Here is a 15554-nt window from a genome sequence, read left to right as displayed (position 1 = left end):
CAACATAGCGTTAAAATGACGTAATCGAAAATATGTAATCCTGAAGAGGCACGTGGCGAAGCAGTGACGTGAAAGTGCAATGGTGTAAACAAGATGTGATTACGTATCGCGATTCCAGGTCAGCGACGTTCAAAGAATAATCACTGAAAGCGAACTGCATACAGAATACAAGTATGGCACAATGCGATAACGATCACGTGGTAGTTATATAAAAGAAAAAAAATTAATGTACGAGAATGATGCTCAGTAATAAAAATTATTCAGAGATTACACGGACATTAAGCAATACAAATCAAAACGCGCGTAGCATGAGCACATGTTTGAACGCATACCTGGTTTGAAAAGAGGACACCGTCACGACCCCAATGATATTTGTCGTCCAACGGGACGAATTTTGACAGGCAGTTAATTTTCCGGCGCTTTCATTATCGCCTGACGATGCAGCTTTAAATTTATGAATTGCGAACGATTCCCTGTCTTTTCAGTCGGGATCTAAATCCTTATTCCAAATTAGTTTATCAAATAAGTGACCCTTACATGTTTAGATAATGGCAAATTAGGAAGGCTGGTTATTGCTTTGTGGTTATTAAAACGCAACCGAAATGATGTCGCAGTTTGCTCAATATACTGAAGCCTGAAGACAGAACATTCAAGCAGATAGACTACATTTTCGTTGTCACATGTGTACTTGCCTTTTATCTTTACCTTGTAATTAGGCGGCTAATTGTGACGTGGTACTTTGGGAACAAACTTTACACCGTGGTTCTTTGCAAAGCGAACAGCCGCTAAAAACTGCAGTAGTTATTTTGTACGAAATTAAGCGGTCACGTAGGTTTTTAGCACGCCGATGGACTGCTTTCGGTGGTTCTGGAAAGATATCCTTCAACCGCTCGCTCTGCATTAGAATATTGTGATGCCTTTTTAGAATGCCTGTTACATTGGGCATTTATGCTGACAAAGTTAGCACAAGGTTAGTTTGCTGTTGTTGCGTAGGTTCTTTAAGTCTACCAATAAAGGCCCTACGGTCTAGTGCGTCTGCTCTTTTAATGGCGCCGTTATTCAGCTGTGGCGGATATTTTTGTTTAGTAAGATCTCGAAGTTTTGCACAGTCGCGGGAAACGTGTAGGGGCTCGGAGCATATTCGTTTGAAGCGGACTACTTCACTGCAAGAAAAGCTCGTCTTGCAATGTTCTTTGCGGCTACTATTAAAAGTGGAGGTACCGATGGCAGTTCGTAGGCTCCCTATAAAGATTGGTAATACGTTGATCGTTAGGCACTGATACTGACACATCAAGAAAATTAATATTTGAAGCTGAGTAATAGTGCGAAAGCGAGATTGATGGATAAAAACGGCTAGATTTTTTTATAAATGTGCCTAGTTCTGCTTGCCCGTTATCCCAGACAAGAAAGATGTCCTCAATAAATTTTCTCTAGAAGAACGGGTTCAAGCTCTGGCTTTCTAGAAACGCGGTTTCCAGGCAGCCCACAAAAATATTACCAAAATTAGGGCCTGTTGTTGTGCCCATGACAATCTGAACAAAATGTGCATTCGGTAAACTAAAATTTGTTGCGTATATATATATATATATATATATATATATATATATATATATATATATATATATATATATATATATATATATATAAATATATATATATATATACGCTTTCCTTAGCCTCGCCGACTGTTGGCTTATTTCGTTCATATATATATATATATATATATATATATATATATATATATATATTGTGGGGCCCTCAACCCCTTTTTTGGAGCATATCAATGCAACAACGCAGCCGGCCGCACTCGGCCGGCGCCAAAGCTACTGCGCATGTCAGGCAGCCTGGACTCTGACGCGTAACGTTGCACGTGACTCGCCGAGCGTCTAGATAAGCGACGAGCAAACAGCCGCAGGGGGCTTTTTTCCCGCTGGACGGCCCGGGCAGCGGCGTTCGCCGGGAGCTCTACGTGAGTGTGTGCGTTTTCGAAGCGTCGTGTTTTTGTCCGGCAGCGCAGGCGCTTTCCGGCCTCGCCACATGCGGCTTGGCTCTTGTGTTTCCACCTGGTTGTGTGGCGTGTTATCGATGCTCGCTTCCTTGTACGGTGCTGTGCAGCAACTCACAAGATTGTTTTCTTTCACCATGCGTTTCACCATGCCTTTCATCATAGAGTTTATTTTCGACTGCTCAAATTAAAGCGGTTTCTTTTGTTCACGTTGTTGCCGGTCGTTTGTCGCATGGGTGGCGGCTCACGAACCCCCCTGAGTGAGGGCTGAGGCCCACATTTGGCGCCCAACGGGATTTTTTCTGAGCTTTCAGGGAGTTGTTACCCGCCACTTTGAGCACGCACCCGTGCCGCGAGGACCGCCAATGCAAGGGAACCACCCCCGTCCAGAGCCAGCCCCAGTAACTTGCCGGATACAACTGCGTCAAGGAACGTAAGCTGTGGGCCAAACATTTCTCCTCGGACAGTTCCATTTCTAATGCTTCTACGATCAGGTAAACTTACTAATCGTAACGAGCCAACCGACTGACAGAATGTCTGACAACGAGGAAAAAGGGGCGGCCGCGGCAGATATGACCGACGTTTTGAGCCGGATAAATACGCTGCTTGAGCGACAGGCACAAACTGAACCACCCACCTTCCGTTTGCAGCTCGCAGTGCCGACATATGAAGGGCACACGGACAAAAAATCTGTAGCAGACTTCCTACAAGAAATGCTTGACTACCGTAACGCGGAAGCCCTACCAGACGACATTATTTTACAACGCGTTTTGCCAGTGGCCCTGAAAGGCTCCGCCGCACGTTGGCGGCGTCGACAGACGTTTCAAAACTGGACTCATTTCGAGCAGTTGCTAAGGGCAGAGTTCCTTCCCCCCGACTATGCCGTCCGCATTAAAGATGAATTGTACACTCGCACACAGGCAGAGGAGGAAAGCCTTTTGGAATATATACGCTCATTTCAAGAACTTTATGAGCGTGCCGACCCCTCTGCACCAGAAACAGAGAAGGTCACACGAGCGATACGCCAAGCCCACCCACGCTTTCAGGCCTATTTGCGGCGGCGTAGCTTTTCGTCACTGGACGATCTCGCAAAAGCGGCTTCTGATATCCAGGCCGCCATGTTAGCCGAATTGACCTATCGGCCTCCGCCCCCTCCAGAAACCACCCTGGAGCCCTCATGCGCGTGGCCTGGTGCACTCACTGCAAATGGGGGACCTCGTTTGCCTCCGCCCCTGCCTCGCTCGGTGAACCCGTTCAGCTACCAAGCTCTTGGATCCCCGGGCCCCTTCCCACTCCGAGGCCGGAACCCGGGAGCACCCCCACGGCGTACCCAGGGCCGTCGCCGGTCTGCGGATCCAAGCACGCGGCAAGGTATGGACGACACAAACACTGACATTCCGGTCTGTTTCCAGTGTGGTGGTCGAGGCCACTACAGAAGCTAGTGCCCGAGTCCCCGCGGCTCTCGTAAGCAGGGAAACGACGACGGCCGGCGGTGGTAAGCAGTTATGACCACTTGCCGGCCCGCAACCTACCGGTCCCGGGCGCCTCCTTGCAGCCGCCCAGCCTCCTTGCAGCCTGCTATGAAGTGCCGGTAGGCGTGCCGTGTACACAACCTGCCGACTGCCCCGCGGTGTCAGATGCAAGTCGTCGTTCGCCCCCTCCTGCTGACGGTGTTGTGGGTGCAAGTCGTCGTTCGCCCCCTCCTGCTGATGGAGTTGTGGGTGCAAGTCGTCGTTCGCCCTCTCCTGCTGACGGAGTTGTGAGTGCAAGTCGTCGTTCGCCCCCTCCTGCTGATGGAGTTGTGGGTGCAAGTCGTCGTTCGCCCCCTCCTGCTGACGGAGTTGTGGGTGCAAGTCGTCGTTCGCCCCCTCCTGCTGACGGAGTTGTGGGTGCAAGTCGTCGTTCGCCCCCTCCTGCTGACAGAGTTGTGGGTGCAAGTCGTCGTTCGCCCCCTCCTGCTGACAGAGTTGTGGGTGCAAGTCGTCGTTCGCCCCCTCCTGCTGACGGAGTTGTGGGTGCAAGTCGTCGTTCTCCCCCTCCTGCTGACGGAGTTCGGGGGGCCAGAACCACACCACGATGCAGGATATTTTGGTCGTCGCACCATCCTGCTGCCACAAAATGCAACCGTGAACGACCGCCGGTGAAGCAGAGACGAGAACCGCTCACCCGGCCCAGATCAACGTGGGAGCCTCCGGCATTACCCAAAAAGCTTCAGGAACAAACGGTGAGCGCTGTTCCGTCAACATCTCGTTGTAATGAGACCCACCTTGACAATATGCCGCTGGTTGCGGTGAATGTGGCCGGAATAGAAGTGCCTGCGCTTTTAGACACAGGCTCTAGAGTTTCAGTTTTCGGCGATAGAGTTAAAAACGCCTGTGATGCGAAACACCTCCGGTTACGGAGTGCAAGCACCAACCTGCGTATGGCGTCTACTCACGTAGCATCTGCCACCTCGGCAGCCCGTTTAACAGTCACAATCAATGGGCGAAAGATTAGACAGCGCTTCCTACACCTTCCCGGCCTTTCCTGTCCAGTGATATTGGGCCGCAACTTCATAGCCAAGGCGGGAATCGTGATAGACCTTCGAAACCAAACTTACCAGTACGGCATGAATACTGCGGCATTTAACTTCACAGCACAACCTGGTTCTTTGCATTCACAGTTACTGGCCACAAACAGCCATTCGGACACCGTCACTGGAAGTGGTATTCTCACGGTTTTGAAGTCTTTCAGGGGATCACCAGCCGTAAGGTGCAGAATCGAGAGGACACTGAGGCCCTTCGCAGCAATGTTCACGGAGGCCCCTGGGAGGGTCAACGTTCTGACTCACAGGATCGACACCAGCAGGGCTCGTCCGATCCGGTTCAACCCAAGGCCCTTGAGCGTCCACAAGCGAGCACTGTTGGATGGTGCCCTCAACGAAATGCTGGCCACTGGTGCGGTGAGACCCTCAAAAAGTCCTTGGGCATTCCCTGTTGTTCTCGCGCCTAAGAAAGACGGCACAGCATGGTTGTGCGTCGATTATCGGCGGCTGAACGCTGCAACAGTTCGAGACTCCTACCCCTTTCCATCTGTCGAATCGGTCATGTATTCACTTGGATCAGCAAAGTTTTTACTACTCTTGACTGTAGCAGAGGTTTTCTGCAGATCCCGATTGACCGTAATGACATTGAAAAAACTGCCTTTACTTGCCATCGAGGACTGTTCGAGTTTGTATGGCTACCCTTCGGTTTGTGTAATTCACCTGCCACTTTTCAGCGAGTAATGGATATTGTGCTCGGAGACGCTAAGTTTAACTACGCTATGGCCTACATGGATGATGTAGTAGTGTTCTCGGAGAGTCTAGAAGAACACCTCAATCATCTAACCAACGTTCTTCAGCGAATGCAGAATTCAGGTATCACCATTATTCCCAGCAAGGTCCAGTTGGTGACAAATAGAATCAACCTCCTTGGTTTCGTTGTGGAGCAAGGCACAGTCCGCCCAGTTGAAGAAAAACTCCAGGCCATACTGAAGTTCCCACCGCCGACAGACGTCAAGAGGCTCCAGCGCTTTTTGGGCATGGTAGGATTCTACCGGCACTTCATTCCGAACTGCGCCGACCTAGCACGACCCCTCCATCAGCTACTTCGGAAAGGCGCCTGTTGGTCCTGGACGGACACTGAGGATGGATCATTTCGAGCGTTGTCCGCAGCGATCGCGGATACGGCACGCCTATGGCTTCCCGACCTCAACCTGCCATTCACGGTGCAAACGGACGCAAGTGAGTACGGCATAGGTGCGGTATTGCTTCAGCAGCATCAAGGGAAGCTTTGCCCTTTGGCATTTGCGAGTCATACCCTTACTGGGCCAGAGCGCAACTATAGCGTGACAGAAAAGGAGTGTCATGCGATAGTTTTCGCACTAAAGAAATTTGACATGTATTTGGATGGAGCCGAGTTCACCATTCAGACAGATCACCAGGCATTGTCATGGCTCTCAAAGTTGCAAAACCCAGCTGGCCGCCTGGCCCGCTGGACTCTCGCCCTCCAAAATTACCATTACAGGGTGGAATACCGCAAGGGAACCTTCAATAAGGTAGCAGACGCCCTGTCCAGAGCTCCACTTCCCGGAGAAGGGGGGCCAACACCTGCAGCCCTGGCTGTAGCAGCGCCCGCAGACGCCTGGGGAACATTAGTCTCTAGGCAACAGCTCCTGAACGCCCAGAACACTGATGACCAGTGCATCCAGATACGCCAGTGTCTGAGCAGGCCCAGCACAGTACCAGCCGGCAACTACGACAGCTACCTGGAAGCAGCTGACGGCCTACTCTTGCGGTATATACCTACTGCTGATGCGGACGGCGGTGAGTCCCCTTTCGGGTCGTTGTCCCTAGGAGCCTTCGCAAAGCCTTCCTCGAGTACTACCATGACACATGCCTCGCGGGTCATAGCGATGGTAGGAAAACGTATGACAAGTTGTGTCGTATCGTGACATGGTCTCAGATGAGAAAGGACGTCGTCAAGCATGTTCGCGCTTGTCACACTTGCCAGATCGCGAAGCCGAGGGGAGGGAAACCACCGGGCTTCATGCAACCCGTAGAGAGTCGATACCCATGGGAAATCGTGGCCTGTGACGTAATGGGTCCCTACCCCCGATCGGTGAGAGGGAATCGCTATTTGTTAGAGCTCACTGATCACTTCTCAAAATGGGTAGAACTATACGCACTGCGAAAGCTCGACTCTAAGCTAATTTGGGATAAGCTGCAAGAAACGTTCACCCGTTTTGGCTTCCCAGCGCAGCTTATAACTGACAACACAAGTTATTTCACGAGCAGGACATTTACTGACTCTTGTAAAGCTCTCGGAGTACAGCACAAAAAAACGACACCCTACCACCCTCAAACGAACATTACAGAGCGGGTCAACAGAAACCTGAAGACAATGCTGGTGGCTTTCACAGAATGCCACAAGGACTGGGACGCTCGAATCCAGGAGATGGCCTTCGCCACAAGAACCACGGTGAACCGATCCACAGGTTTTACGCCAGCAGCTATTCTTGGTCGCGAACTCCGGTTTCCTATCGAGCACGACGTTACTTCCAGCTCTGAATTACCACCATCCAATTACTCCAGGTTCACCCAGGATCTATCGAGCCGCCTTGCCGGGACCCTGAAGGAGGCCAGAGAAAACCTGGACATCGCCCGCCTGGAGCAATGCAGTCAGTACAACAAGGGAAGGCGACACGGGGAATTCACTGCTGGCGACAAGGTCCTCCGCCACACACACCCACTCAGCGATGCTGCAAAGGGGTTTGCAGCCTCCCTCGTGCCGCGATGGGAGGGCCCTTTCTTAATAATAAAACGCGTCAGCAGTCTAGCCTACCTTCTCCGAAACATGCATGGTGGTCGGACAATTGGCCCCGTTACCATCAATGATCTAAGACCTTACCACGAGCCTCTAAACCACTAATAACGGTGTCTTGGACTTTACAACACTTTCATCGTTGTCGCTGCACTCCGAATTGGAACGTCCATACGCAGACCGATCCTTGTTGTCCCCATCCTTTTCCGTTGCTCTACAGGATGCCACGTGATCACCGCAACGAAAGGAGCCTTCCCAGCTATGATGGCAGCTCTGCGGCCTACCGCAGCCGCAGTCATCGCAGGACGGTCCAGACTCCGTACAGTCGACCCGCCTATCTTGCTCTCCCACGGCGTCGGCAAGCAAGGGACGAGGTTCCCGGGCGCTGGCGGCACGTGGCAACTTGGTGCCACATCGGCAACGGCACGGTGGCGTGCTTTGCATCGGCCTCCGCCTGGGAGACGCAGGTACGGCCGGAGAGAGGCAGTCTACCGGCACCACCGCCATTCACCGGCCATACCGTGGAGGAGCATCGCCGTAGAGACCCCATCCGGCCCCTCCCCGAGGAAGCCAACGTAGGCTGGTGCTCACTATGCGATACATGCATAATCTTTCAAGAGGCGCACTCCCTCAGCGCGCTACACCAGGAGCAGCAGCGGCTGCACGACACATTGCGCCAGGCTCTGCAGCCGGGTGCTCCAAATGACGCCAGGCGCCGCCTGCTTACAGAGTTCGCCGCAGCTCTAATCCACAGCCAAAGCCTGCCCCAAGCACCTGCAGTTCAAGACGCGGTGGCAGCTGACAACCTCTTGGACTTAGACGATGTCTAATTTGTCGTGAACACCCATGCAGTACCTTTTGAACCTCATGAACGTTATTACTCTGTCCATTATGAACAATATTACAGTTCTCTTTTTAACCCCAGGGAGGGGTACCGTCTTGTGAGGGGGAGAGTGTGGGGCCCTCGGCCCCTGTTTTGGAGCATATCAATGCAACAACGCAGCCGGCCGCACTCGGCCGGCACCGAAGCTACTGCGCATGTCAGGCAGCCTGGACTCTGACGTGTAACGTTGCACGTGACTCGCCGAGCGTCTAGATAAGCGACGAGCAAACAGCCGCAGGGGGCTTTTTTCCCGCTGGACAGCCCGGGCAGCGGCGTTCGCCGGGAGCTCTACGTGAGTGTGTGCGTTTTCGAAGCGTCGTGTTTTTGTCCGGCAGCGCAGGCGCTTTCCGGCCTCGCCACATGCGGCTTGGCTCTTGTGTTTCCACCTGGTTGTGTGGCGTGTTATCGATGCTCGCTTCCTTGTACGGTGCTGTGCAGCAACTCGCAAGATTGTTTGCTTTCACCATGCGTTTCACCATGCCTTTCATCATAGAGTTTATTTTTGACTGCTAAAATTAAAGCGGTTTCTTTTGTTCACGTTGTTGCCGGTCGTTTGTCGCATGGGTGGCGGCTCACGAACCCCCCTGAGTGAGGGCTGAGGCCCACAATATATATATATATATATATATATATATATATATATATATATATATATATATATATATATATATATATATATATATAGCTTGTAACGGATGAAATGGTTTTAATACAGGTGAACTTCGTATGAAGGACGGACGCACACGGCTCAGAAAACCCGGTTCAGTCTGCGCGCGCCTCACTTTCTCCGCTTCTTCTTCTGCTTCTGCTGCTCGCAGTGTGCCGCTACGCGGCGCAACAATTGCCCCCGGGCAAACAATTCTCGTCCTCGAGAAAATTAGGCAGATCGAAGATGGCAGCACTTCAGGCGAGCCACGTGAACAACTTGTGTCTTGCGGGATTGGCGGTTATCCGTCGTGACTTTGGCGATGACGTAATTCACGTCATTCAAATGGTCCAACACCACGAAGGGGCCCTCGTACTTGCACAGAAACTTCTAATATAATCCTCGCTGGCGAATAGGCGTGCAAAGCCAGACGTAGTCTCCAGGGGAGTAAGCAACTGCACGATGGTGAAGATCGTAGTGTTCTTTCGAGCGGCTTTGAGAAGCCAGTGTGCATATGCGGGCTGTCGTGACGCTGGGACTAAGTCGACCCGGCCGTCACTTGGTAGCGTGCAGAGACTCCGGGTTGATGAAGGATTGAATCTTCGAAGTTGGTGAAATATATGCCAGCAGGTTTAATGGCACTTTGGGAAAACTTATTTACATGAAAAAAAGAGCGTATATCAGCAAAATGGCAAGCGTTAAAGTTCATAGTGAGAAGCGTCTGGATGAGCCGTTTACCCAGGGCTCACAGCCTCATTTCGTGCTCTGCAACGTCCTTAAATCCCCTATGTCCAGCCTCTCTCTGAAGATGCTAACCAATCAGTTCCAGTGCACACCCCTCAGATATCGGCAACCAATCGAACACATCCCTGCACTGATGGCCTGATGTACTGACTGGTCCAGTATTGTTTCGTCGGGCGTGGTCACTTGTCGGGTAGAGCTTGGGAACGGCGAGGAGGTAAATTTCGATTCTTCTGCAAAGATCCGCTATGTTGGTTCCGGCAAGTGGATTTCCTTCTCAGAAACCCAAGCGTACCTGCGCGCCACAATACTGCTCCCAGCATTGTGCCTTTCCGGCAATTGCAACTCTTTCCTGCATTCACGGGAAATCCTCTAATGGCCGTAATCCCCATGCTCCTTTCTTCTCCTGTACCTCAGCGGACGTGTCACTCCGATCGTCTCCTTTGGACACAATGCATTCCTCACTTGACAATAGCGCCTCTCGACGGGAAGGATGAACAGTTGAACAAAAGCACTTTCGGCTATTTCTCACAGGGCGACCTTTCTTTGTATTTTTCTTGACGTTCCCTTGACAGGGCCAACTTGGCAGTTGTAGGGTCACGACAAAGCAAAGCATGCTCACACAAAAAGATTCATGTGAACACGCTCACTTAGAGCCCTTGCACAAACAGCACATATCAGTACCATGTCCACAGGCGCACAATAGTGCGCGCAAGCGCGGACCATGCACGGTCACAACAGGGTTAACGACGGGCGTCTTCGGTACGGCATAGTGTCTGGGAAACAGACGCTTCGTCGTTGGGGAAAAATGGGAAGATGGTGTCTAAGAAAACGTGGGAAGTTCTTGCATAGAGTAAATAGAAATGAGAACAGCCGGTAACTTCATGATTTGCAGTGTTATAAGCGTACGTCACCTACGGTAGCACCGCATCAAAGTTGCGATGGTCAGACGAGACGTACATTGACAGCATGGTTGTCAAGGTGCGGTTGGTGAGCTCGGTGAGACCGTTGGTCTGCGGATGATACGGCGTCGAGTGTCGGTAGTGTAAACCACAAAGTCGGAGCACTTCTTCCACGACATCAGCAGTGAATTGCCGACCACGATCACATTAATAACACGGGGTGCGCCATGGCGAAGAATAGCGGAATGCAAAAGAAACGACGAAACATCAGCAGCCTCTGCGCTAGCGAGAGCAGCGGTCTCCGCGTATCTGGTAAGATAGTCAACGCAGACGATGACCCAGCGGCAGCCCTCTACAGTCTCTGGAAAAGGACCGCGCAGGTCAATTCCAATCTTCTCAAATGGTGAGGTAGGTGGCTTGACGGATTGTAAAGGTCGTGCCAGCGTGGTGGTGAGTGCCTTAAGTCGTTGGCATTTTTCACATGTCGCAACGTATTGCTTGATGGTCTTATAAAATTGTGGCCAGTAAAAACGCTGGCGAATTCAGTGCAGGGTACGACAGAAGCCTAGATGTCCAGAGGTAATATCACCGTGCATGGAATGCAAAACTTGTGCAAGGAGACTTTTTGGAATGACTGAAAGGAGGGCAGCACCGTCAATTGAGTAGTTCGTCTTGAACAAAACACCATCTTCGATAGTAAACTGCTTTGACTCTGCTCTTCCTTCTGCCTCTTGTATAAGAGGCTGTAGTGACCGGTCATTGAGTTGTTCTCGCCTAAAGGTCGCCATACTAGGAAACGTCGACGCGATTGAGGCTAAACACCCGTCGAAGCCGTCTTCATCGTTAACGGAAGTCGGCAATGGGTGCCGTGACGAGCAGTCTGCATCACTGTGATGTCGTCCACACTTGTACGCGACACCTAAGTTGTATTCTGGCAGGCGTAATGCCCAGCGCACCAGACGACCAAATGGATCGCGAAGTCCGATGAGCCAGCATAGCGAATGGTGGTCAGTAACTGCGGTGAAGTGGCGTCTGTATAGGTATGTTCGAACTTGTGCACTGCGAACACAACTGCGAGGCACTCCATTTCGGTAACTGTGTAGTTCAGTTCACATTTTGTCAACGTGCGGCTGGCATATGCTACAACGTGTTCAGCCCCACTATGCAGCTGCACAAGCACCGCCCCAAGACCAACGCCACTGGCGTAAGTGTGAACCTCTGTCACCGCAGAAGGGTCGAAGTGGCGCAGCAGTGGTGCTGAGGTTCGAGAAGACTTGAGCAGGTTAAAAGAGGATTCGCACTCTGGTGCCCACACAAATTGCGAATCCTTGGGCAGTAGAGAAGTGAGGGGGTGGGCAAGTTGCGCAAAACCAGCAATGAAGCGACGAGAATAAGAAGAGAGGCAAAGAAAGCTCCGAAGACTTTTCAGGGTGCGTGGAGTTTCGAAGTCGCGTATGTAGCAATCTTGTGCGGATCCGGCCTGAAACCATCCTCGTTAACGAGGAACCCAAGAACTAAACTTTGTCGCTCTCCAAAATTGCATTTCTTCGAATTCAAAATGAGGCCCGCTTTGCCAATGCATTCAAGAACTTTATTAACCCTCTCATTGTGCTCTTGGAAGGTCTTTCCAAAAATGATAACATCAAGATAACACATGCATATTTCCCATTTGAGGCCTCGAAGGATAGTGTTCATTAATCGCTTGAACGTCGCGGGAGCGTTGCATAATTCAAAGGGCATTACATTAAATTCGTATAAACCATCTGGTGTTAAAAAGGCAGTCTTCTCATGGTCGGATGGATGTAGAGGAATTTGCCAATAGCCAGATCGTAAATCAACAGAGGAGAATTATATGATGCCGAATGCAGACAGTCGACATCGTCATCAATGCGAGGTAACGGGTATACGCCTTTTTTTTACCACACTCAAATGATGGTAGTCTACGCAAAATCTCCAAGAATTATCTTTTGTTCGCATCAGGATCACAGGTGTGGCCCACGGACTGGAAGATTCTCGGATGATTCCTTTGTGAAGCATTTCGTCAACCTGCTCATGAATTATCTTGCGCTCTGCCGGGGAGACTGTGTAAGGTTTTTGGCGAATAGGGGGGTGCGTTTCCTGTGTTAATTTTATGCTTTAGACGAGAAGCTGGGAAATGGCTGCCCGATCCGTTTGAGGCAAAGTGAAAATGTCTTGCAGAATACGACGTTCACTAGATGGAAGCGATTTGTAGACCATGCCCTCAAACTCAGCACAATACTCAGACTTGTCTTTCGTGGCTCCTCTGCAATCGGAAATAATTCTAACGGTATGAGTCACATAATTATCAAATCTCGCGAGTGTCAAGCCAGAAGGAAAACGAACAGGATTTTCTGACACGTTCACAGCCAAGAGGTATGCGTGACCATCCTCCGCCTGCACAACCCCCCCCCCCCCCCCCCCCCCAGAGCGTAGCACCAAAATATTTTTTTTTTCGCTCCATTCGAGACATCTGGCTCGACGACTATTGAATGTTTATCCATGAAGGATTCAGATGACATCACGGGGAGAAACGTCGCCGTCATCGCAGGCAGCAGCACATCTTCCTTCACGGCGAGAACTCCTTGATGACTCTAAGACATGTTATCTACTAATGCGGGGATAATGTTCGGCTGCAAATTCCACCCGCACTAAAGTCTAAAGTCGCACCACACTCGCACAAAAAGTCAACACCCAAGATAACGTCATGCGTGGCACGTCTCAATACAAGGAATTCTGCCCTATAACACTCGTAACCAATTACAACTGAAACTGAGCACAAGCCAACCGGAACTTAAGTTTCACCCCCAACGCCACAAAACGTAGTGTTTTTGTCCCACACAAACATAACTTTCTGTCGAAGGCGGTTCTTAAATGAAAGGCTCATAATTGACACAGCGACATCAGTGTCGACCAAAGCATCCGTTTTAACATTGTCTACACACACTGACACTTTGTTCTTTAGCATGGCGATAGGTATGCGTGAAATTGGCCGTCCAGCGACCTTACCTCCATCGTTTGCACCACCTAGTTTTCCAGCGGTGGAGAAACAAATTGATGACATGGGGATGGCGAACGGGGTTGTCGCTGCAGTGGGGTTGTGATGCTGCGATCGGACACAGGGGAGTCATTCCGTGCGTGGCGTTGAGGGGAAGAGGGCCGATAGAGTTGTGATGCTGCGATCGGACACAGGGGAGTCATTCCGTGAGTGGCGTTGAGGAGAAGAGGGCCGATAGGAGGTAGCGGGTGGCTGCTGCTTCCACTGGGCCCTATTCGTGAAGCATGGTGCTCGTGGGACAGGGGGTCTGATAATTTGACGACGCGAGCAAAAGCGGGAGATATGTCCGCTGCCCCCACAGCCGTAACACACGGATGGCTGGCGACTCCTTGGAGGCCGAGATTCGGCGACAGAAGCGCGACGAGGAGCACCACGAGGCACTTGATCCGGATGGGCTGGACGCTGCTGGAAATAAGGGTGCGATATTGGTTGCAGGGTCCGCTCCACGCCGTCATTGTAAGATGGTTGGCGGTTATTTTGTGCAGCCCATGGCGTGCATTGTTCCCATGATGATACGGACCTCAAAGTCGAGTGGTAAGGTACATCGAAATTTATATGTTGCCGCTGAATATACAGCTCCTCGCGTATAAGCCTCCTGACCATAGAAGCGATGTCTTCAGTCTCCGGAATGTCGATACCGGCAACAGTAGTCATAGAAAGACGGCCAAATTTGGGCGCTCTCCGACGTGCCTTAAACGCCTAAAATGCCCGACACCGCTGAATGACATCTGCTACTGTGGCAAGGGTGTCGCGCGAAATAAGAAGTTGAACACATCCTCAGCAATCCCCTTCAGAAGGTGCCCTACATTGTCTTCTTCTGACATCTGCCGCCTTACAATGCGACAGAGTTTCAATATTTCCTCGATGTAACGTATGCATGTCTCACCGGGCAGCTGCGCTCTCTGGGAAAGCTGATGCTCAGCGCGTTCCTTCTTCGCAAGGGTATCCCGAAAGGACTTCGTATTTCATCAATGAAGCGGTCCCAGGTCGTCAGGATTTTTTCGTGGTTACCAAACCATGTCAGAGCCGCGCCAGCGAGAAAGAAAACAACATTGTACAGACGTGCAATTTCGTTACAGCGGTTGTACTTGCTGCATCTTTCGTAATGTCGGAGCCATTCCTCAACACATCTTCGGGCTCACCGTGGAACGTACGTGGCTCTCGCTGGTTGGAAAAGGCCGTCGTCTCTTCAGGTTGCTGTTCATGAGTATGCGTTGTGCGGGTGGCAGCCATTGAAAGGTACTGTTGAGGAGATAAAGGTGGCAAACCTGCTACACGACGGCTGCGATGAGGTACTGGCGGATCCAGAACGTTTTTACCCAGCGCCCAGCACCAAATGTAGCGGATAAAGTGATTTTATCCCATATGAACTTCGTATGAAGGACGGACGCACACGGCTCAGAAAACCCGGATCAGTCTGAGCGCGCCTCGCTTTCTCCGCTTCTTCTTCTGCTTCTGCTGCTTCTCAGTGCGCCGCTACGCGGCATAACAATATATATATATATATATATATGTGTGTGTGTGTGTGTGTGTGTGTGTGTGTGTGTGTGTGTGTGTGTGTGTGTGTGTGTGTGTGTGTGTGTGTGTGTGTGTGTGTGTGTGTGTGTGTGTGTGTGCCCTGATTTCCCGACCATTGCGGAAGCAGAGGATCTGATCCACCAAAGCCGATCTCCTGGATTGCAAGACCGCTGTCGGATGTGTCTCCCGAGTAGAGCCTCCCAGAATTCACCCCCGTGATTTTCAGGTGACACCAGGCTCAATAATGCAACTACGACTCCTCGCCAAGCCCTGCTGCCAACTCAAGGAAGCAGACCATCGCATCGCACTGTGTCTCAAGACGCCGCAAAATCATCCAGTGTTACAGAACGAGACACCACACTCCGGAACCAGAGCTCTAAATCAACTGCCGACGCCCATGGGGAAGGGCGACACATCGCCAAATTCCACGCCGAGAACCCT

At 51.2% G+C, this 15554-nt stretch overlaps 1 protein-coding gene and 1 pseudogene across 1 annotated transcript in view; one reads left to right on the top strand and one right to left on the bottom strand.

The window, feature by feature from the left end:
• Positions 1–15554, bottom strand: part of LOC146210348 (neprilysin-1-like) — a 597280-nt gene that overhangs the window by 371110 nt on the left and 210616 nt on the right. The gene's annotated exons all lie outside the window — the stretch shown is intronic.
• Positions 2484–3504, top strand: LOC146210352 (uncharacterized; annotated as a pseudogene).

Source organism: Amblyomma maculatum, chromosome 1, assembly GCF_055883805.1.
Source record: "Amblyomma maculatum isolate TAMU_Amacu chromosome 1, ASM5588380v1, whole genome shotgun sequence".
Lineage (NCBI taxonomy): Eukaryota > Metazoa > Arthropoda > Arachnida > Ixodida > Ixodidae > Amblyomma > Amblyomma maculatum.
Note: the sequence above shows the minus strand (reverse complement) of the source record. Positions and strands in the feature narration are given on the sequence as shown.